The 24,036-nt window shown below is 45.2% G+C and overlaps 1 pseudogene; it reads right to left on the bottom strand.

The window, feature by feature from the left end:
- Positions 1-402: 402 nt before the first annotated feature.
- Positions 403-520, bottom strand: LOC126237865 (5S ribosomal RNA; annotated as a pseudogene).
- Positions 521-24,036: the final 23,516 nt, after the last annotated feature.

The raw sequence follows: 24,036 nt of genomic DNA, 5'->3' as shown, positions 1-24,036 counted from the left end.
TGATAATTTTGTTGCATCAAGAGGTATCATGATCGCAAACAGTCATGAACTCCCAAGAAGTATTATTTAGCCAACTTTTCTTGCCCCACACACTGGCAAGTTCTGAATCGCTAGAAGTCGCTTGTAGTCGCAAAACTTCGCGCGGCTTGTCATTTTTTTGCCCCACTACCAATCTCGATAGCACAGGAAGCCCCTTAAGAGCACTCCGTCTTCATGCCACAAGTGACCCATCGGGACCATCCGACCGCCGTGTCGTCCTTAGGTGAGGATGCGGATAGGAGGGTCGTGTGGTCAGCACACCGCTCTCCCGGTCGTTATGATGGTTTTCTTTGACCGGAGCCGCTACTATCCGGTCGAGTAGCTCCTCAATTTGCATCACGAGGCTGAGTGCACCCCGAAAAATGGCAACAGTTCTTGGCGGCCTGGTTGGTCACCCATCCAAGTGCCGGCCACGCCCGACAGCGCTTAACTTCGGTGATCTGACGGGAACCGGTGTATCCACTGCGGCAAGGCCGTTGCCTCAGGAAGCCCCTTGCTACAGGCAATAATGACTACGACAGAGCTACACACGGTATTGTTATTATGTCTGCTGTCCGCCCCTGGTAGCTGAGTGGTCAGCGCAATGTCCTACCTAATGGCCCGGATTCGATTCCCGGCTGGGTAGGAGATTTTCTCCGCTCAGGGACTGGATTTTGTCCTTATCATCATCATTTTCCCCATCGACGCGCAAGTCGCCGAAATGGCGTCAATTCGAAAGACTTTGACCAGGCGAACGGTCTACCCGACGGGAGGCCCTAGCCACACGGCATTTCCATTTCCATTACGTCTGCTTTGCTTTTGAAAACTGATAACCACGTTTTATTTCACTATATTGTAATTTGTAAAGTAAACTTCCTGTCTTCAACTTTTATGGTATAACTGATTCAGATGCCTTTCTAGGGAGCAGCCCTCTGAGGGTACGAAGAGTAAAAAAAGTAATAATATGTAGTATGTGATTATGCTGAAATATGTAATAATAAAATGAAAATGTCAATGTTGGCAACACAATTGTGCACAAGGGCGAAGGGAAAAAAATATGTAATCACATAAAAATCCGGACTCTATTCAACAGGCAAGAGTGAAGGCGACCAGAACATTCGCTCTATCAGGTTTAAACTCGCGATACCATTTGACACATTAGTACGATCCATCACGCCATCCCCGCAGACGGTTTCGATGTCGTTAAAAATCTGGAACAGCGCATTTCCTCTCGCAGGAGGAAACAGGATTACGCTCCTGACCTCGCATTTGGCGGCTTTGGAACAGAGACACTCATTTCAACACGACATTTCAACAATTGTTTTCAGCGGACTGAGACAAACAAGCGTGCGCTCTACCGCCAACACTTTGTCCTTGAACACAATGCTGACAACTTTGTCGAAAAAAAAGTCTTTGAGCGTCAGATGCTCAGTACTCTTACTGACAAGAGAACCTCCCCATAGCGCCCCCCTCAGATTTAGTTATAAGTTGGCGCAGTGGATAGGCCTTGTAAAACTGAACACAGATCAATCGAGAAAACAGGAAGAAGTTACGTGGAACTATGAAAAAATAAGCAAAATATACAAACTGAGTAGTCCATGCGCAAGATAAGCAACAAAAGGAAAGAGCAAGCTCAGGAGTGCCGTAGTCTTTTGGTTAGCGTGAGCAGCTGCGGACCGAGAGGTCCGTGGTTCAAACCTTCTCCCAGGTGAAAAGTTTTAACTTTTTTTTCAGTTTATGTGACAAACGCTTATGTTTTCACCACTTTTTTGGGAGTGATTATCACATCCACAAGAAAACCTAAATCGGGCAAGGTAGAAGAATCTTTTTACCCATTCGCCAAGTGTACAAGTTAGGTGGGTCGACAACATATTCCTGTCATGTGACGCACATGCCGTCACCAGTGTTGTACAGAATATATCAGACGTGTTTTCCTGTGGAGGAATCGGTTGACCTATGACCTTGCGATCAAATGTTTTCGGTTCCGATTGGAGAGGCACGTCCTTTCGTCTACTAATCGCACAGTTTTGCGGTGCGGTCGCAAAACACAGACACTAAACTTATTACAGTGAACAGAGACGTCAATGAACGAACGGACAGATCATAACTTTGCAAAAATAGAGAAAGTAAACTTTTCACTCGAGGGAAGACTTGAACCAAGGACCTCTCGATCCGCAGCTGCTCACGCTAACCACGGGACCACGGCGCTCCTGAGCTCACACCTTCCTTGATGTTGCATATCTTCGAGATGGACTACTCAGTTTGTATATTTTGTTTATTTTTTCGTAGTTCCACACAACGTCTTCCTGTTTTCTCGATTGATCTGTGCTTAGTTTTTCAAGGCCTATCCATTGTGCCAACTTATAACTAAATCTGAGGGGGGTGCGATGGGGAGGTTCCCTTGTGAGCAGGAGATGCCTCATAATTATTAGTACAATGAAAATGAAATAGAGCAGGGTAGGCCATGTACACAGGTGAAGAGAGTGTACATGGACCAATGAAGTTCTTTAATGATTTCGAAGATATAAGAAAAGACAAAGAAGACGAGCTAATCGAAGGTGTATAGACGCCATTAGAAAATATGGAAGAACAACATGAATGGCTGTTAGCTGAAGACTGTAATATGGGGCAGTATTAAGCCGGTTATGTGCCGCAGCCGGCCGAAGTGGCCGTGCGGTTAAAGGCGCTGCAGTCTGGAACCGCAAGACCGCTACGGTCGCAGGTTCGAATCCTGCCTCGGGCATGGATGTTTGTGATGTCCTTAGGTTAGTTAGATTTAACTAGTTCTAAGTTCTAGGGGACTAATGACCTCAGCAGTTGAGTCCCATAGTGCTCAGAGCCATGTGCCGCAGTTGATGTCGAATGGTTGAGTAATACGAGGGTCACTCCAAAAGAAATCCACACTATTTTTGTAAAAATACAGTTATCGTTCTACATGCGTGAAAGTCTTACAGTGTGTAGAAACATCCTTCCCGCTTGTTTTCAAACTTAGTCCAACCTGTTCCCGTGAGTGGCGCCGTCACAGAATGTCTTCAAGATGGCTGCTACACTTGACGATCGTCAGAAGCAACGTGCTGTCATAGAATTCCTGTGCTGTGAAAACGAGACAGTGGGAAACATCCACAAGAGGTTGAAAAAGGTGTATGGAGATGCTGCTGTCGATCGCAGTACAGTTAGTCGATGGGCAAGCAGGTTACGTGATGAAAGCTGGCACGGCAATATTGAGGATTGTCCTCGCAGTGGCAGGCCTCGTATTGCACACACTCCAGACAATGTGCAGAGACTTAACGAATTGGTGACTGCTGACACGCATCACAGTGAACGAATTGTCACGCTACGTTGGGATAGGGGAAGGAAGTGTTTGCAGAACACTGAAAGTGTTGGCGTTAAAAAAGGTTTGTGCCAGGTGGGTTCCCAGGATGTTGACAGTGACTCACAAAGAAACAAGAAAAACGGTATGCAGCGAACTTTTGGAACGGTACGAGAATGATGGAGATGCATTTCTTGCAAGAGTTGTGACAGGTGATGAAACATGGCTCCATCATTTTTCTCCAGAGACAAAGAGGCAATCAATGAAGTGGCATCATGCAAATTCACCCAAGAAAAAAATTCAAAACTACACCTTCTGCTGGAAAAGTTATGACTACGGTGTTCTTCGATTCCGAAGGACTCTTCCTTGTGGACATCATGCCAAGTGGAAACTGATGTGTCGGCAGCTGGGCCAACACCTTGTAGATAGAGGTGGCTTAAAGGGCACGCGAGACTAACGCAGACGGGCGTGAAGTACTGGAACAGGATACGTAATTAATGCTATGAAGAAAAGAACGGAGTTTCTCATATACTTATCTTTAATTTCTTCTTGTACATCTCTATGGTGAACACAAGTGAGACTCTAATTACAATCACTGTAAGGCTAATGGCGCCTTGCTAGTTCGTAGCCATTAACTTAGCTGAAGGCTATTCTGTCTCTCGGCTAATGAGAGAGAAAGGCTTCGTACGTCTAGTCGCTAGCTCTGTCGTCCATACAACTGGGCTGAGGTCGAGTCAGTCTCTCGAGACCTGCCTTGTGGTGGCGCTAGGTTTGCGATCACACAGTGGCGACACGCGGGTCCGACATGTACTACAGGACCGCGGCCGATTTAAGCTACCACCTAGGACGTGTGGTGTCTGGCTGTGACACCACAGAAACACCATAAATTCTGATGCATATGTGACGACACTGAAGAAACTTCAAGCTCGACTGAGTCGTGGTCAACCACAACGTCAAAAGCAGGATGTTTTGCTGTTGTACTACAATACACGGCCACATGTCAGACAAAAAACCGTGGAAGTGATCAGAAAACTGAGATGGACAACACTGAAACACCCGCCTTATGGTCGGTCGCGGTGGTCTCGCGGTTCTAGGCGCGCAGTCCGGAACCGTGCTACTGCTACGGTCACAGGTTCGAATCCTGCCTCGGGCATGGATATGTGTGACGTCGTTAGGTTAGTTAGGTTTAAGTAGTTCTAAGTTCTAGGGGACTGATGACCACAGCTGTTAAGTCCCATAGTGCTGAGAGCCATTTGAACCATTTGAACCAACCCGCCTTACAGTCCTGACCTGACTCCGTGTGCCTATCATCTCTTTGGGAAACTGAAAGACTCTCTTCGTGGAACAAGGTTTGAAGATGATGACTTCCTCGTGCACGCTGCCAAACAGTGGCTCCAACAGGTAGGTCCAGAATTTTACCGTGCGGGTATACAGGCGCTGGTTCCAAGATGGCGTAAGGCAATCGAGAGGGATGGAAATTATGTGGAGAAATGAAAATATTGTTCCTAAAGGATGTATCTGCACACTGTAAAACTTTCAAACATGTATCATAAAAGATGGATTTAAAAAATATAGTGTGCATTTCTTTTGGAGTGACCCCCATATTATTTTTATTGCTATTATTGTTATTATTATTAGTCTTCTGTGGCCTGAAACAGTGAATGCGTGTCAGTATGGAGAAGTTTTACGATAGTATTGCGAAACGACAAGGCGAATACTCAGCCTCTGGCGATGAGTCGATGTCAGAAGGACGCTTAGAAGTGTGTCCTGGAGGTAGATCCTGTTTGCTACTTTCCTTGAGAACAAGGATGCGTGCTTCGCCGCCGCCTTGGCGCTCGCCCGTAACGTAAACTTGGCGAAGCGCTGAATGACGTCAGTTGATGTCCTCGGCGGCACGCAGGTCCAGACTGCGCCGGCGTGACGAAGTCTGCGGTCATTCCGCGATGCCGACGACGCAGTGGGGAATTTCAGACGATTAGTGGAAATACAGGTGGCATTTACCGCGAGTTCAAAACAAAAGTTGGCACTACCTCTCATCGATGTTATTCAATCTGTATATTGAGCAAGCAGTGCAGGAAACAAAAGAAAAATTCGGAATAGTTATTAAAATCCATGGAGAAGAGGTTCACCGATGACACTGCAATTCTGTTAGAGACAGCAAAGGACCTGGAAGAGCAGTTGAACGGAATGGACAGTGTCTTGAAAGGAAGGTATAAGATGAACATCAACAAAAGCAAAACAAGGATAATATAATGTAGTCAAATTAAGTCGAGTGATGCTGAGGGAATTAGATTAGGAAATGAGACACTTAAAGTAGTAAACGAGTTTTACTATTTCGGGAGCAAAATAACTGATGATGGTCGAAGTAGAGAGGATATAAAATGTAGACTGGCAACGGCAAGGAAAGCGTTTCTGGAGAAGAGAAATTTGCGAACATCGAGTATAGATTTAAGTGTCAGGAAGTCATTTCTGAAAGTATTTGTATGGAGTGTAGCCGTGTATGGAAGTGAAACATGGACGATAAATAGGTTGGATAAGAAGAGAATGGAAGCTTTCGAAATGTGGTGCTACAGAAGAATGCTGAAGATTAAATAGGGAGATCATATAACTAATGAGGAGGTATTGAATAGAAATGGGGAGAAGAGGAGTTTGTGGCACAACTTGGCAAGAAGAAGGGACCGGTTGGTTGGACATGTTCTGAGGCATCAAGGGATCACAAATTTAGCATTGGAGGGCAGCGTGGAGGGTAAAAATCGTAGAGGGAGACCAAGAAATGAATACACTAAGCTGATTCAGAAGGATATAGGTTGCAGTAAGTACTGGGAGATGAAGAAGATTGCACAGGATAGAGTAGCACGGAGAGCTGCATCAAACCAGTCTCAGGACTGAAGACCACAACAACAACAACCTCTCATATCCTGACCTGGGATTCCGGGTGGTAATGCCTAAGAAAGATGCTGTGTGTCGTCTTAAAATTGCTAACAAAATGTCCTATTCCTAATTTCATTATATCACAGTGTTACAAAATGCTAGGTCTGTAATTCACACACCTAAATTACAGGGGTCTAAAGTTCGCTTGCAAATAATCATAGAACATAGGCGTGGACCCTTTTGAAATAAACATGCGATGCGTCTACTAACATCAACTCCAACTTCGCTGCAGCAGTACTGCTCAGGGCTCTTGGGTTTTGGCACCGACGTTGTAATGGAATGAAATGATCGTGTGGGACTATTGACCGGGAGGCACCATCCGGGGTAAGCTCGGCCGCCGAGTTGCAAGTCTAACTTCAGGTGCGGCCATATTGGGCGGCTTGTGTGTCGGTGATGATGAGATGAAGATGAGGATAATACAATAACCTGTCCACGAGCGGAGAAAATCTCTAACCCAGCCGGGAATCGAACCCGGGCCCGCTGCATGGTAGGCAAACACGTTACCACTCAGTTACGCAGGCGGACTGTAATGCAATGAGCAGAAGTGACAAGATACTTTGTATCGGTGTTAAATATCTGGAGATTTCGAAAGGCATTTCGAAAAGTTAAAAATAAATAAAATTTTAGTATATCCATTGTGGATGACGAACACTCACTGTGATTTAAACTGGCGTTTATTTGGTAATAAATATGCAACCACTCGCTTTTTTACCATTTATTCATCTATGAACATGTTTTCGAGCCACTGTAGGCTCATCTTCAGATGGAGGTGTTACAGAAACATTATCTTGTGGACCAAGCGGTAGTCTTTCTGTGCTACGCATTGCTGAAAAAGGTCTAAGGATGGGCCTCCTCGAACAATTACAAATTTTCATCCACAAACTAAAATCACCCCAAGAAAGCCTGAATGAACAGACTGAGTCAACGCAAAACCTTCTCTATTAGAATTTCCAGGATATCCTGGCACCAAAAAAAATAACAAAAATAACAATAATTCATCTTCCTGCATAAATCTTTTCTTGGGTGTAGCGACTATGGTATTCTATAACTAACAAAAAGTTTTTAATTATGCACACCACTGGCCATTAAAATTGCTACACCACGAAGATGATGTGTTACAGACGCGAAATTTAACCGACAGGAAGAAGATGCTGCGATATGCAAATGATTAGCTTTTCAGAGCATTCACACGAGGTTGGCGCCGGTGGCGACACCTACAACGTGCTGACATGACGAACGTTTCCACCCAATTTATCATACACAAACAGCAGTTGACCGGCGTTGCCGGGTGAGACGTTGTTGCGATGCCTCGTGTAAGGAGAAGAAATGCGTACCATCACGTTTCAGAGTTTGATAAAGGTCTGATTGTAGCCTATCGCGATTCTGGTTTATCGTATCGCGACATTGCTGCTCGCGTTGGTCGAGATCCAATGACTGTTAGCAGAATATGGAATCGGTGGGTTCAGGAGGGTAATGCTAAACGTCGTGCTGGATCCCAACAGCCTCGTATCACCAGCAGTCTAGATGACAGGCATCTTATCCGCATGGCTGTAACGGGTCTTGTAACCACGTCTCGATCCCTGAGTCAACAGATGGGGACGTTTGCAAGACAACAACCATCTGCACGAACAGTTCGACGACGTTTGCAGCAGCTCGGAGACCATGGCTGCGGTTACCCTTGACGCTGCATCACAGACAGGAGCGCCTGCTATGGTGTACTCAACGACGAACCTGGGTGCACGAGTGGCAAAACGTCATTTTTTCGGATGAATCTAGGTTCTGTTTACAGCATCATGATGGTCGCATCCGTGTTTGGCTACATCGCCGTGAACGCACATTGGAAGCGTGTATTCGTCATCGCGATACTGGCGTATCACCCGGCGAGATGGTATGAGTTGCCATTGGTTACACGTCTCGCTCACCTCTTGTTCGCATTGACGGCACTTTGAACAGTGAACGCTACATTTCAGATGTATTACGACCCGTGGCTCTACCCTTCATTCGATCCCTGCGAAACCCTACATTTCAACAGGATAATGCACTACCGCATGTTGCAGGTCCTGTACGGGAGTTTCTGGATACAGAATATGTTCGACTGCTGCTCTGGCCAGCACATTCTCCAGATCTCTCACCAATTGAAAACGTCTGGTCAATGGTGGCCGAGTAGCTGGCTCCTCACAAAACGCCAGTCACTACTCTTGATGAACTGTGGTACCGTGTTGAAGCTGCATGGGCAGCTGTACTGTACACGCCATTCAAGCTCTGTTTGACTCAATGCCCAGACGTATCAAGGCCGTTATTACGGCCAGAGATGGTTGTTCTGGGTTCTGATTTCTCAGGATCTATGCACCCAAATTGCGTGAAAATGTAATCACATGTCAGTTCTAATATAATATATCTGTCCAATGAATACCCATTTATCATCTGCATTTCTTCTTGGTGTAGCAATTTTAATGGCTAGTAGTGTATTAAATATTCACCTCTAGCTGCTTACCTTTTGTATGCAGCTAGTAACATTTACAACATTTACAGCATTTCTTTTATCTCATCATACATCTCTTCACTCTCTTCATCATCTGTGGAGATAGTTGGCATGTAAACTAGTACGACTGTGGTGGGTGTTGCCATTGTGTTTTTCTAGGCTATGATAATGCGTTCACTACGCCGTTCATAGTAGCTTACCTGCTATCCTATTTCCTTATTTATTACTAAATCTATTCCTGCATTACCCATATTTGATTTTGTATTTTTAAACCTATGTTCTCCTGATCAGAAGTCCAGATCCTCCTGTCCAAACTTCACCAGTTCCCATTATTTTTAACTTCAACCTGTATGTTCATTTCCCTTTTTCAATTTTCTAACCTATCAGAACGATTAAGGGATCTGACATTCCACGCCTGCGTCGATAGGATGCTAGTTTTGTTTCTTCTGATGACGAAACGGATAGTGTCTCGAAAATAGGCTTTAAGATGTCAACAAAAGTAAAACAAGGGTAATGGAATATAGTTGAATTAAATCAGGCAGTCCTGAATAAATTAGATTTGAAAATGAGACACTAAAAGCAATCTGCATGTGTTGAGACTTGGTGAGCAAGATGAAATAAAATGAGGACTCGTAACAAGAAAAGCGTTTCTGAGGAAGAGAAACTTTTAAATATTGAGTATAAATTTAAGTGGATGGAAGTACTTTCTTAAAGCATTCCAGCTGAGTGTAGCCATGTAAGGAAGTGAAACGTGAATAGGCATGAACACACTAGAAGATTGTGCTACAGAAGACTGCCGAATGACTGCCAAATGTGGTTGCTGGACAGGGCAATTAGTGAAGAGACGAATAGATTGGCGGAGAAAAGAACCTTGCGGCACATCCAGATGGCAGAAATATTATTTATTTCTATTTCCAGTAACCGGTTTCGGTCTGCATGACCATCTTCCTACCAGATCAGGTACACGGATCATGTGCATACAAACATCGACAGTTAGTGACAGATACGAGTTGATATACACAACTGCTCTTTGACCGTTATCTGGTCGGAAGATGAACTTACAGACAGAAACCGGTTATTGGAAATATAAATAAATAATATTTGAGATCTGGATTTTTTAACGCATTTTATGATTGCTATAGATCCTCAGTGACGTAAAAAATGAGGAGAGAGATGTTTTAGGGAGAAAGGGTGAAATGTGAAGAGGCAGAAAGACTTCACCACCAGCAGGTGCAAACTGATGAAGGCTGCAGTAGTTATTCGGAGACGAAGAGGCTTGCACTGTACAGAATAGCGTAAAGAGCTGCATGAAGCCTGTCTTCCTGCTGAAAACCACAAGGACAGGTAGGCGAAGTACTATACTCATTAATCGATCGTAGTAAGTGGCTACTCAGTAATGTAAAAGATTAGTGAAATATCATCACAACAACAAAACAGTATCCGTGGGGGCAAGAGGGGACGAACAAATGTGGGTGCCGAAATTGCAACCGCGCCATCTCCGCATCACACTAAAACTAAAAAATATATACAATGAATTTTGTTTTTTGATGAACGAGAAACTCAAAAACGTTTTTTCATAACTTTCCAAAGATGTTCAATATGCCCCATTTGAGATGCACAGCAAATGTCAGTGCGGTATTCAAATTGTTCCCACACTGCAGAGAGCATGGCTTGAGTTACAGCTTCCACAGCTGCTGTTATGCGACGTCTCAGTTCATTCATTGTTTCTGGTAACGGAGGCATATAAACAGTATCTTTTGCAAACCTCCACAAGAAATAATAACATAGTCACACCTGGTGGCCTTGGGAGCCAGTAATGTAAGGCTGAATCATTTGGTCCCGTGCGATCGCTCTATCGTCCAGTAATCCTTTGATTTCAAAACTACCGCACTTCCAGATGCCGGTGTGACGGTGCCCTATCCTCTAGGTAAATGAAGTCATTAGAATCAGTCTCCAACTGGGGGAAAAGAAAGTTCTTAAGCACATCGAGTTATATGCTTCCTTAGCAATGTTCGCAGCAGAGAAAAATGGACCATACACCTTTTCCCGTGAAACTGCACAAAACACATTAAATTTTGGAGAGTCCGTCTCATGTTGTACAACTTCATGCTGTTGTTCTGTACCCCATACTCTCATTTTATGACGCTTCACGTTTCCATTTAAATGGAATGTTGCCTCGTCACTAAACACTAAACGTGGAAGAAAACTATCATCCTCCACCTTGCCAAGAACGAAATTACAGAACTCCCCACGTTGTTGTTTGTCACCTTCACGAACAGCTTGCAGTAGCTGAATTTTGTGTGGTTTCATGTGTAAAAGTCGACGCAGCACGCGCCAGACGTATGTCGGGGGGAACTTTGAGCTGTCGAGCTGCACGGCGAACGGATTTCTGCGGACTATTTGTGAAACCACGGCGCATGCGTTCGACGTCTGTGTCAGACACTCGGGGACGGCCCGGCGATTTGCCTTTACACAAACAAAACCCGTTTCTCGGGATTGTTCGTGCCATCGTCTAATGCTCTGTGCTGTAGGAGGACCCACACAATACCTAGTACGAAAGTGACGCTGAATAGTTATTGCTGGCCCTCACTGCGCGAGACGTAGAACACAAAACCCTTTCTGTTGACCCGACACCATTTTTACTACGTACAGTGAGTCCAAAAAGTATTCATCTACCTGCATATATTTTAGAAAACATGAATGAATGAGCGTTTGGCGTCATTGGTCGGGAGGCCCCTTACGGGGCAAGTCCGGCCGCCTTGGTGCAGGTCTTATTACATTCGACGCCACATTGGACGACCTGCGCGCCGGATGCGGATGAAATGATGATGAAGACAGCTCAACACCCAGTCCCTGAGCAGAGAAAATCCCCGACCCAGCTGGGAATCGAACCCGAGCCCGTAGAACGGCAATCCGTCACGCTGACCATTTTTTTTTTTTTTTGTCATTGCGGACGTCACATGACATCCGTTCAAATTCGTTGTCTATCGTTTCACTCAGTTTTTTATTACAGAGGCCACCCAGTGCTCTAACCGAACACGCTGAGCTACCGTGCCGGCGGTTTTGTTCTATATTGTTCGCTGAATTTGTTCGGGGCGGACGTCCGATGACACCCGTTCAGGTTCTTCGTTGATCCGTTCACTCAGTTTTTTTTTATTATTATTATTACAGAGGGTAGCCAACCCTCTGGCCGAGCACGCTGAGCTACCATGCCGACTACCACTCAGCAATCGGGGCGCACTTTAGAAAACAAAATCTGTGTAACACGAAAAGAAATGTATACAAAATCTGAACAGTACCTCGGTAAGTCATTTTTGTTGAAAAGCAAGGAAGGAAATACATCCAAATCGATAACAAGGTTAACACAACAGAAAATGTAATACAAGAGCTAGTCCATGTTCACCGTCTGGACATGCCGAAATTCTGAACGCAGTGATTAAAATACAATGCTGGCCCATGGTACACACTAAAGTCAAGAGCGTGGGCGGCCCCACTCTATCGCCTGTTGTGGTTCTGAACGGCGACGATTCAGTGCAATTAGCGCCATGGGCGTAAGGGTAGAGAGACGACGCTGATCGAAAGGAAACTTATTCTGCGCTTACATAATGAGTGCAAATCTTCTTACGAGATTACTAAAGTAGTCGGTACACCTAGATCGAAGGTTCAGTCGATAATACACTCCTGGAAATTGAAATAAGAACACCGTGAATTCATTGTCCCAGGAAGGGGAAACTTTATTGACACATTCCTGGGGTCAGATACATCACATGATCACACTGACAGAACCACAGGCACATAGACACAGGCAACAGAGCATGCACAATGTCGGCACTAGTACAGTGTATATCCACCTTTCGCAGCAATGCAGGCTGCTGTTCTCCCATGGAGACGATCGTAGAGATGCTGGATGTAGTCCTGTGGAACGGCTTGCCATGCCATTTCCACCTGGCGCCTCAGTTGGACCAGCGTTCTGCTGGACGTGCAGACCGCGTGAGACGACGCTTCATCCAGTCCCAAACATGCTCAATGGGGGACAGATCCGGAGATCGCGCTGGCCAGGGTAGTTGACTTACACCTTCTAGAGCACGTTGGGTGGCACGGGATACATGCGGACGTGCATTGTCCTGTTGGAACAGCAAGTTCCCTTGCCGGTCTAGGAATGGTAGAACGATGGGTTCGATGACGGTTTGGATGTACCGTGCACTATTCAGTGTCCCCTCGACGATCACCAGTGGTGTACGGCCAGTGTAGGAGATCGCTCCCCACACCATGATGCCGGGTGTTGGCCCTGTGTGCCTCGGTCGTATGCAGTCCTGAATGTGGCGCTCACCTGCACGGCGCCAAACACGCATACGACCATCATTGGCACCAAGGCAGAAGCGACTCTCATCGCTGAAGACGACACGTCTCCATTCGTCCCTCCATTCACGCCTGTCGCGACACCACTGGAGGCGGGCTGCACGATGTTGGGGCGTGAGCGGAAGACGGCCTAACGGTGTGCGGGACCGTAGCCCAGCTTCATGGAGACGGTTGCGAATGGTCCTCGCCGATACCCCAGGAGCAACAGTGTCCCTAATTTGCTGGGAAGTGGCGGTGCGGTCCCCTACGGCACTGCGTAGGATCCTACGGTCTTGGCGTGCATCCGTGCGTCGCTGCGGTCCGGTCCCAGGTCGACGGGCACGTGCACCTTCCGCCGACCACTGGCGACAACATCGATGTACTGTGGAGACCTCACGCCCCACGTGTTGAGCAATTCGGCGGTACGTCCACCCGGCCTCCCGCATGCCCACTATACGCCCTCGCTCAAAGTCCGTCAACTGCACATACGGTTCACGTCCACGCTGTCGCGGCATGCTACCAGTGTTAAAGACTGCGATGGAGCTCCGTATGCCACGGCAAACTGGCTGACACTGACGGCGGCGGTGCACAAATGCTGCGCAGCTAGCGCCATTCGACGGCCAACACCGCGGTTCCTGGTGTGTCCGCTGTGCCGTGCGTGTGATCATTGTTTGTACAGCCCTCTCGCAGTGTCCGGAGCAAGTATGGTGGGTCTGACACACCGGTGTCAATGTGTTCTTTTTTCCATTTCCAGGAGTGTAGATCGATTTTGCGCAACAAAATCATTAAGAAACCAACCACCTACCGGACGCCCTCACACTTTGACTGATGCAGACGTGAGATTTATCATGAGGGAAATGAAGAAGAAACCTAAAATCAGCGTTCCTAATTTGGCTGTGGAATTAGAGTCTAGGGGAAAGAAGGTGTGTGCCAACACAATCAGAAATACCTTCAAAATACATGGGTATCACGGCCGGGTAGCGCGCAAGAAATTTTGGCTCAGTGAACAGAATCGAAAGTAACGTCTTCATTTTGCGATGGGACATAGATTCAAAAACGAAGATTTCTGGAATAGAGTAATATTTTGTGATGAGAGTAAATATAACGTATTCGGGTCGGATGGCAGGCGAACGGTGTGGCGTAAGAAGAATGCGGAGATGTTGCCATGCTATCTTGTGCCAACGGTTAAACACAGTGGTGGCTCCTTGATGGTGTGGGGCTGTATGAGTGCTGCAGGTGTTGGAAAATTACATTTCATTGAAGCTACAATGGATCACCATATGTATATCAACATTTTAAAGGACAATCTGAATTCTAGCGCCTACAAAAATGTTCAAATGTTCAAATGTGTGTGAAATCTTATGGGACTTAACTGCTAAGGTCATCAGTCCCTAAGCTTACACACTACTTAACCTAAATTATCCTAAGGACAAACACACACACCCATGCCCGAGGGAGGACGCGAACCTCCGCCGGGACCAGCCGCACAGTTCATGACTGCAGCACCTGAGACCGCTCGGCTAATCCCGCGCGGCAGGCGCCGACAAATGAGGTCTGCAAGGAAATTACATTTTTCAACAAGATAACGACCCAAAGCATGATGCTCTAAATACAAGGTTGTGGCTCGTGTACAATATGCAAACACAACTTAACGCCCCTCCTCATAGCCCAGACATTAATCCTATTGAACACCTTTGGAAAGTACTGGAAGATAGCATCAGGAGAAGACACATTTCTAACAAGAGAGACCTAAAAGAAACACTTCAAGACGAATGGGACAAAATTCCAGCCTCTCTGACGGCAAACTTGGTCAAGTCGATGCCCGGACGACTACAAGCAGTAATAGCTGCAAAGGGAAACCCCACTAAACATTAATTTTTGTAATGAATTCATATTTTCAGATTGTAAATTTAAAAAAAAAAAATGAGTGGACGAATACTTTTTGAAGTACCCGTGGAATAAATTCTCCATTTTGTCAAATTTGTTATCGCTAAGGATGTATTTATTCCCTCGTCCATCAATAAAAATGACTTACCAAGGTTCGTTGCATATGACTGGATATTCACATTTTATATTCCCTTATTTTCACACGAAATATACTTCGTTTTTTTTTAAAATTACAACTAGACGAATACTTTTTGAACACACTGTAGAACCGAAGTGGGCACACAGTGCTGCTACCTAGCGGGAACCATTTAAACTCGAGAGTTTGCTCTTTCCAGCAGTGTGTTGTTCACGCACGTATCTCAGATAACATGATAGTTACGATTTTTGTAAATCGGACGACTCTTTCTGATACACCCTGTATAACGGTGTAGGTTACTAGGTGCGCCTTACACCTGCTGCGCGGCTGTTTGTAACCCTGGCGACGGGTGAGTGGCCGCGTGCTGTGACCGCCCTACCCGGCAGTCGCGTGTGCAGGCACGTGAGGTGCGGGGCCCGCTACGTCATCCCGCAGCGAAGAATGCGCCACGTTAAGTCGCACGTCCCGCAAACACGATGACGGCAGCCAATAGAATCTGCACACGTTCTTGATTTTCCCAGGCGCTTCACCGCATTTTATCAAGGCAGTGATTCTGTTTACATCAACACGTTCACATATCTGACTCACAAGGAAAGAGCGAAGAACGAGCATTCCTTTTTGTTGTGTATGAACTCAAAGATTGGCACTAAACCTGTCACTGTTGTGTCGATACACGTCTGGCAAAACTTAAGGATGAGGCAGATAAAGTGCCACAACATATTTATAAGGAGCAGTAAAGTGAAAACCAGACACTTGGCATAACGGGACCATGGAATGTTTCCATTCAAAAGTAATCACCACTCGCGTTGAGGAGTGCTACAAAAGCGTTTTCTTGACCTTTTTTTGGGTTAAGGAAAGCTGATAGAGAAATAATACTTGAGGTAGTTATTGAGCATATACACTACTGGCCATTAAAATTCCTACACCAAGAAGAAATGCAGATGATAAATAGGTATTCATTGGACAAATATATTATACTAGAACTGACATGTGATTACATTTTCACGCAACTTGGGTGCATAGATCCTGAGAAATCAGTACCCAGGACAACCACATCTGGACATAATAACGGCTTTGATACGCCTGGGCATTGAGTCAAACAGAGCTTGGATGGCGTGTACAGGTACAGCTACCCATGCAACTTCAAAACGATACCACAGTTCATCAAGAGTAGTGACTGGTGTATTGTGACGAGCCAGTTGCTCCGCCACCATTGACCAGACGTTTTCAATTGGTGAGATATCTGGAGAATGTGCTGGCCAGGGCAGCAGTCGAAATTTTTCTGTATCCAGAAAGGCCCGTACAGGACCTGCAACATGCGGTCGTGTATTATCCTGCTGAAATGTAGTGTTTCGCAGGGTTCGAATGAAGAGCAGAGCCACGAGTCGAAACACATCTGAAATGTAACGTCCACTGTTCAAAGTGCCGTCAATGCGAACAAGAGGTAACCGAAACGTGTAACCAATGGCACCCCATACCATCACGCCGGGTGATACGCCAGTATAGCTATGACGAATACACGCTTCCAATGTGCGTTCATCGCGATGTCGCCAAACACGGATGCGACCATCATGATGCTGTAAACAGAACCTGGATTCATCCGAAAAAACGACGTATCGCCATTCGTACACCCAGGTTCGTCGTTGAGTACACCATCGAAGGCGCTCCTGTCTGTGATGCAGCGTGAAGTGTAACCGCAGCCATAGTCTCCGAGCTGATAGTCCGTGCTGCTGCAAACGTCGTCGAACTGTTCGTGCAGATGGTTGTTGTCTTGCAAACGCCCCCATCTGTTGACTCAGGGATCGAGACGTGGCTGCACGATCCGTTACAGCCATGCGGATAAGTACCTATCATCTCGACTGCTTGTGATACGAGGCCGTTGGGATCCAGCACGGCGTTCCGTATTACCCTCCTGAACCCACCGATTCCATATTCTGCTAACAGTCATTGGATCTCGACCAACGCGAGCAGCAATCTCGCGATACGATAAACCGCAATAGCGATAGGCTACAGTCCGACCTTTATCAAAGTCGGGAACGTGATGGTACGCATTTCTTCTCCTTACACGAGGCATCACAACAACGTTTTATCAGGCAACGCCGGTCAACTGCTCTTTGTGTATGAGAAATCGGTTGGAAACTTTCCTGATGTAAGCACGTTGTAGGTGTCGCCACCGGCACCAACCTTGTGTGAATGTTCTGAAAAGCTAATCATTTGCATATCACAGCACCTTCTTCCTGTCGGTTAAATTTCGCATCTGTAGCACGTCATCTTCGTGGTGTAGCAATTTTAATGGCCAGTAGTGTACATAAGTTGTTGTTGTTGTTGTTGTTGTTGTGGTCTTCAGTCCAGAGGCTGATACTCTATCCTGTGCAAGCTTCTTCATATCCCAGTAGCTACTGCAACCTACATCCCGCTGAATCTGCTTAGTGTATTCCTCTTGGTCTCCCTCTACGATTTTTACTCTCCGTACTGCCCTCCAGTACTACATTGGTGATCCCTGGATGCCTCAGAACATCTCTTACATAAGTATATTACAAAAATTTTGGTCGGAAAATATTACGAAATGGTGGCACTGCAGCAATTCTTCCGCGTCATGTGGAATTTGAGGCGATCTTCGCCAGGCACTATAACCGGTGCCAATTTGAATCTAGAAAAAAGAAAGAAAATCTATATAATCTACATAAGCTTAGCTAATGAACCACTTAGGGGATTTTAGAAATATTGGTTTTTATTAATTGGCGAGAGTTTGAATAAATTCGTTTAATTTTCACCAAAAACGGACAGTCATTTCTTAAAAGTTGTTGATTAAATCAACTAATCGAAAATCCCGTAAGTGGTTCAATGTGAAATGTTGTTTCGAAGATGTGGTTAAAATTGCAAATAAAAAGGTCGAAAAATGTTGGAATTAAGCTGTGTGGCAATTTAAAAACTCTTATTCCGAGGTAAAACACTTTTGAAGTTTTGACATGTGTTACAGACAGGAACAAATGAAAAAAATCTACTTTTACAAAACTCTTAACGTTAGTCTACTACCCCAGGACTGAACTGTCATGCTGTTGAAGTTGCGATCGAAATAATATACACGAGTTTATCATAGAACGATTGAAATATTGGCTGTGGTGATACCATGAAAGCACAAAACCTACAATTTCGTTTAGCCCTATTCCAAGCGACCTCTACGGTCGCAGGTTCGAATCCTGCCTCTTTCATGGATATATGTGATGTCCTTAGGTTAGTTAGGCTTAAGTAGTTCTAAGTTCTAGGGGACTGATGACCTCAGATGTCCCATAGTGCTCAGAGCCATTTGAACCATCTGAACCTTATTCCAAGTAGGCTCGTTACTAGGACGATTCGACTATGGATTTCATATGCGTTCTGTATAATCTACTACTCGGTATAACAATTCTGGACAGTTTAGAGAAGCAGTAATTTTTGTGAAGCCCAAGCCTCGAGGACTTCGTTCTGGTGTTGAGAAATAACAGAAAAAGGCAAGAAAATTTATACTCCCATTACTCAATCTGTAATTTACATGGTGTCCACAATGAGACTCCAACATTTGAACTGATAAAATCTGAGAGTAAACGCAATTTATTGACGAACAAATACAGGGAAATCATACAATAGCTCATCAAGTTTTCATACACAGGTGGACGGTTCAGTACACTTGAACATGGGCACCACGGGTACCGCGAAGAATATCAAGTCTATAACCGATTTCGTGCCATGTGTTGCGGAGCATTTGTACTGTGACATAGTTGATGACAATTCTTATGCGCTGTTTCAAGTCTTGCAGGTCCATTACTGGTGTAGCGTATACCCGGTCTTTCACATAACCCCACAAGAAAAAATCGAGTGGGGTTATGTCGGGCGAACGTGGCGGCCAAGGAATTGGACCTCCACGGCCAATCCATCGTTGCGGGAATGTATCATTTAAAAATTTTCGGACATCAAGGCTCCAATGAGGTGGTGCACCGTCCTGTTGAAACATCACATTTGGCTGCAGGTCTGTTACCTGTGGCACGGCAAATTGTTCCAACATGTCCATGCACAGTCGGCTCCTGAAAGAAAAACGGCCCAACAATACGATTTGTCATCAAACCACACACACATTAGCTTTCGGACTGTCACGCATGTGTTCCAAAGGTGCATGTGGATTTTCGGACCCCCAGATGCGCACATTGTGACGATTGACAGCCCCTGACACGTGAAACGTTGCCTCGTCAGTAAACATCACGCGTGATAAAAATGTCTCGTCCGCGGCAGTGCGATCTAACATGACACATGCAAATTCTTCTCCCTTTGGTCGATCATCAGGCTTGATTTCTTGCACAACCTGCACTTTATATGCGTTCAAACGTAATCGCTGATGAAGCACTTTGTGCGCTGTTGAACGTTTCATACGAAGTTCTCGTGCTGCCTGTCGCACTGACTTCTGTGGACTTTGTTCGAATGACTGCCGCACTTGTTCAACATGATGTTCGCTGATCTCAGGCTTACCACCACCATGCCCTTCGCAACACTCCCAGTAGCCAAAAACTGATCGCACCACTTCTTTATACAGGGTGATTCAAAAAGAATACCACAACTTTAGGAATTTAAAACTCTGCAACGACAAAAGGCAGAGCTAAGCACTATCTGTCGGCGAATTAAGGGAGCTATAAAGTTTCATTTAGTTGTACATTTGTTCGCTTGAGGCGCTGTTGACTAGGCGTCAGCGTCAGTTGATGCTAAGATGGCGACCGCTCAACAGAAAGCTTTTTGTGTTATTGAGTACGGCAGAAGTGAATCGACGACAGTTGTTCAGCGTGCATTTCGAACGAAGTATGGTGTTAAACCTCCTGATAGGTGGTGTATTAAACGTTGGTATAAACAGTTTACAGAGAATGGGTGTTTGTGCAAAGGGAAAAGTTCTGGACGGCCGAGAACGAGTGATGAAAATGTAGCACGCATCCAGCAAGCATTTGTTCGCAGCCCAGAAAAATCGACTCGCAGAGCTAGCAGAGAGATGCAAATTCCACAATCAACTGTATGGAGAGTCCTACGATAAAGGTTAGTTATGAAACCTTATCGTCAACTACCCGAGGCGATGGATCGGCCGCCAGGCAGCCCGTGACACAGCACTTCATCACTGGCCTCCAAGAAGCCCTGATCTTACCCCCTGCGATTTTTTCTTATTGGGGTATGTTAAGGATATGGTGTTTCGGCCACCTCTCCCAGCCACCATTGATGATTTGAAACGAGAAATAACAGCAGCTATCGAAACTGTTACGCCTGATATGCTACAGAGAGTGTGGAACGAGTTGTAGTATCGGGTTGATATTGCTCGAGTGTCTGGAGGGGGCCATATTGAACATCTCTGAACTTGTTTTTGAGTGAAAAAAAAAACCTTTATAAATACTCTTTGTAATGATGTATAACAGAAGGTTATATTATGTTTCTTTCATTAAATACACATTTTTAAAGTTGTGGTATTCTTTTTGAATCACCCTGTATTCTTGAACGATGGGGGCGCTTTGTTGTAAACTCGAGGATAGTTTCTTTGCACTTGGGTTGCCGATTTAGTCTCTGCATACCACCAGACCATTTGTGCACGCTCCTACAGGGTGTTTCAAAAATGACCGGTATATTTGAAACGGCAATAAAAACTAAACGAGCAGCGATAGAAATACACCGTTTGTTGCAGTATGCTTGGGACAACAGTACATTTTCAGGCGGACAAACTTTCGAAATTACAGTAGTTACAATTTTCAACAACAGATGGCGCTGCAAGTGATGTGAAAGATATAGAAGACAACGCAGTCTGTGGGTGCGCCATTCTGTACGTCGTCTTTCTGCTGTAAGCGTGTGCTGTTCACAACGTGCAAGTGTGCTGTGGACAACATGGTTTATTCCTTAGAACAGAGGATTTTTCTGGTGTTGGAATTCCACCGCCTAGAACACAGTGTTGTTGCAACAAGACGAAGTTTTCAACGGAGGTTTAATGTAACCAAAGGACCGAAAAGCGATACAATAAAGGATCTGTTTGAAAAATTTCAACGGACTGGGAACGTGACGGATGAACGTGCTGGAAAGGTAGGGCGACCGCGTACGCCAACCACAGAGGGCAACGCGCAGCTAGTGCAGCAGGTGATCCAACAGCGGCCTCGGGTTTCCGTTCGCCGTGTTGCAGCTGCGGTCCAAATGACGCCAACGTCCACGTATCGTCTCATGCGCCAGAGTTTACACCTCTATCCATACAAAATTCAAACGCGGCAACCCCTCAGCGCCGCTACCATTGCTGCACGAGAGACATTCGCTAACGAAATAGTGCACAGGATTGATGACGGCGATATGCATGTGGGCAGCATTTGGTTTACTGACGAAGCTTATTTTTACCTGGATGGCTTCGTCAATAAACAGAACTGGCGCATATGGGGAACCGAAAAGCCCCATGTTGCAGTCCCATCGTCCCTGCATCCTCAAAAAGTACTGGTCTGGGGCGCCATTTCTTCCAAAGGAATCATTGGCCCATTTTTCAGATCCGAAACGATTACTGCATCACGCTATCTGGACATTCTTCGTGAATTTGTGGCGGTACAAACTGCCTTAGACGACACTGCGAACACCTCGTGGTTTATGCAAGATGGTGCCCGGCCACATCGCACGGCCGACGTCTTTAATTTCCTGAATGAATATTTCGATGATCGTGTGACTGCTTTGGGCTATCCGAAACATACAGGAGGCGGCGTGGATTGGCCTCCCTATTCGCCAGACATGAACCCCTGTCACTTCTTTCTGTGGGGACACTTGAAAGACCAGGTGTACCGCCAGAATCCAGAAACAATTGAACAGCTGAAGCAGTACATCTCATCTGCATGTGAAGCCATTCCGCCAGACACGTTGTCAAAGGTTTCGGGTAATTTCATTCAGAGACTACGCCATATTATTGCTACGCATGGTGGATATGTGGAAAATATCGTACTATAGAGTTTCCTAGACCGCAGCGCCATCTGTTGTCTGCCTGAAAATGTACTGTTGTCCCAAGCATATTGCAAGAAACGGTGTATTTCTATCGCTGCTCGTTTAGTTTTTATTACCGTTTCAAATATACCGGTCATTTTTGAAAGACCCTGTACATATCCTCCATTTTGAAAAAACAGTTGATTACAGCTCCTCTACGGCCACTTGGCGTATCAAATTTGCACACCACAAACTTGTTGAGTTGCTCTGTCCGCCCCTTCAGGATTCACAGGCCCACCATCTGACATGAGAAAGATATACGATATTAAAATGTTGGAGCCTCATTGTGGACACCCCGTATATCAAAATCCTGGTCACTGTCTTTCAGTTTCGTAGCAAAGACACTGACTCCTTTCGAACTGCTCTAAGCCGCATATCTATGCTTCAGACGCTTTGATGACATTGACATACTGCTTCGAAATAGCGTTGAATACGATGTTTTCGTACCTTTGCTGCCCGAGTTCACTTTCTTATGAGTTGTACTTACTTGAAAGACAAAACTATATACTATAAGATCACAGATACACTACGAAAAGTCAATAGTGCACATAAAAAAGGAAGATTCGTACACATACTGCTGACGCTTGCTGGCCCCAGGCTAGAGTATTATTGTGAAATGCATCTCATTACACCCAGACACTACAGGGCGTATCGAGTTGGCGCAGGCAGAACGCTTCGGGTTATTCGTGGCACTAGAGGAGGAACTTGGAATTCCGTAGAACATTTCTTTTTTTTTCAGGAATTAGACTTTTCGGCACGTATTTTAAAAAGTTTTAAGTCAATAAAATTATATATATATTTTTTTAGAAAACATCGTTCCTGTGAAACATAACTAGCTCTTTATTCATATGAAGTGTTGAGTGATACTGACAAGGGATTTCAGATCGATTCCGTATTTCTGGATTTCCGGAAGGCTTTTGAGACGGTACCACACAAGCGGCTCGTAGTGAAACTGCGTGATTATCGAATATCGTCTCAGTTATGTGACTCTATTTGTGATTTCCTGTCAGAGTGGTCACAGTTCGTAGTAACTGACGGAAAGTCATTGGGTAAAACAGAAGTGATTTCTGGCGTTCCCCAAGGTAGTGTTATAGGCCCTTTTCTGTTCCTTATCTATACAAACGATTTGGGAGACAATGTGAGCAGCCGTCTTCGGTTGTTTGCAGATGACGCTGTCGTCTATCGACTAATAAAGTCATCAGAAGATCAAAACAAACTGGAAAACGATTTGGAAAAGATATCTGAATGGTGCGAAAAGTGGCAGTTGACCCTAAATAACGAAAAGTGTGAGGTCGTCCACATGAGTGCTAAAAGGAACTCGTTAAACTTCGGTTACACGATAAATCAGTCTAATCTAAATGCCGTAAATTCAGCTAAATACCTAGGTATTACAATTACGAACAACTTAAATTGGAAGGAACACAAAGAAAATGTTGTGGGGAAGGCTAACCAAAGACTGCGTTTTATTGGCAGCACACTTAGAAAATGAAGCAGACCTACTAAGGAGACTGCCTACGCTACTCTTGTCCGTCCTCTTTTAGAATACTGCTGCGCGTTGTGGGATCCTTGCCAGATGGGACTAACGGAGTACATCGAAAATGTTTAAAGAAAGGAAGCACCTTTTATATTATCGCGAAATATGGGAGAGAGTCTCACAGAAATGATACAGGATTTGGGCTGGACATCATTAAAAGAAAGGCGTTTTTCGTTGCGACGGAATCTTCTCATGAAATTCCAATCGCCAACTTTCTCCTCCGAATACGAGAATATTTTGTTGAGACCGACCTACATAGGGAGGAACGATCACCACGATAAAATAAGGGAAATCAGAGCTCGTACAGAAAGATATAGGTGTTCATAAAGTGTTTGAAATCTTATGGCACTTAACTTGGCTCTGAGCACTGTGCGACTTAACATCTGAGTTCATCAGTC

This window comes from Schistocerca nitens, chromosome 2 (assembly GCF_023898315.1).
Source record: "Schistocerca nitens isolate TAMUIC-IGC-003100 chromosome 2, iqSchNite1.1, whole genome shotgun sequence".
Taxonomy (NCBI): Eukaryota; Metazoa; Arthropoda; class Insecta; order Orthoptera; family Acrididae; genus Schistocerca; species Schistocerca nitens.
Note: the sequence above shows the minus strand (reverse complement) of the source record. Positions and strands in the feature narration are given on the sequence as shown.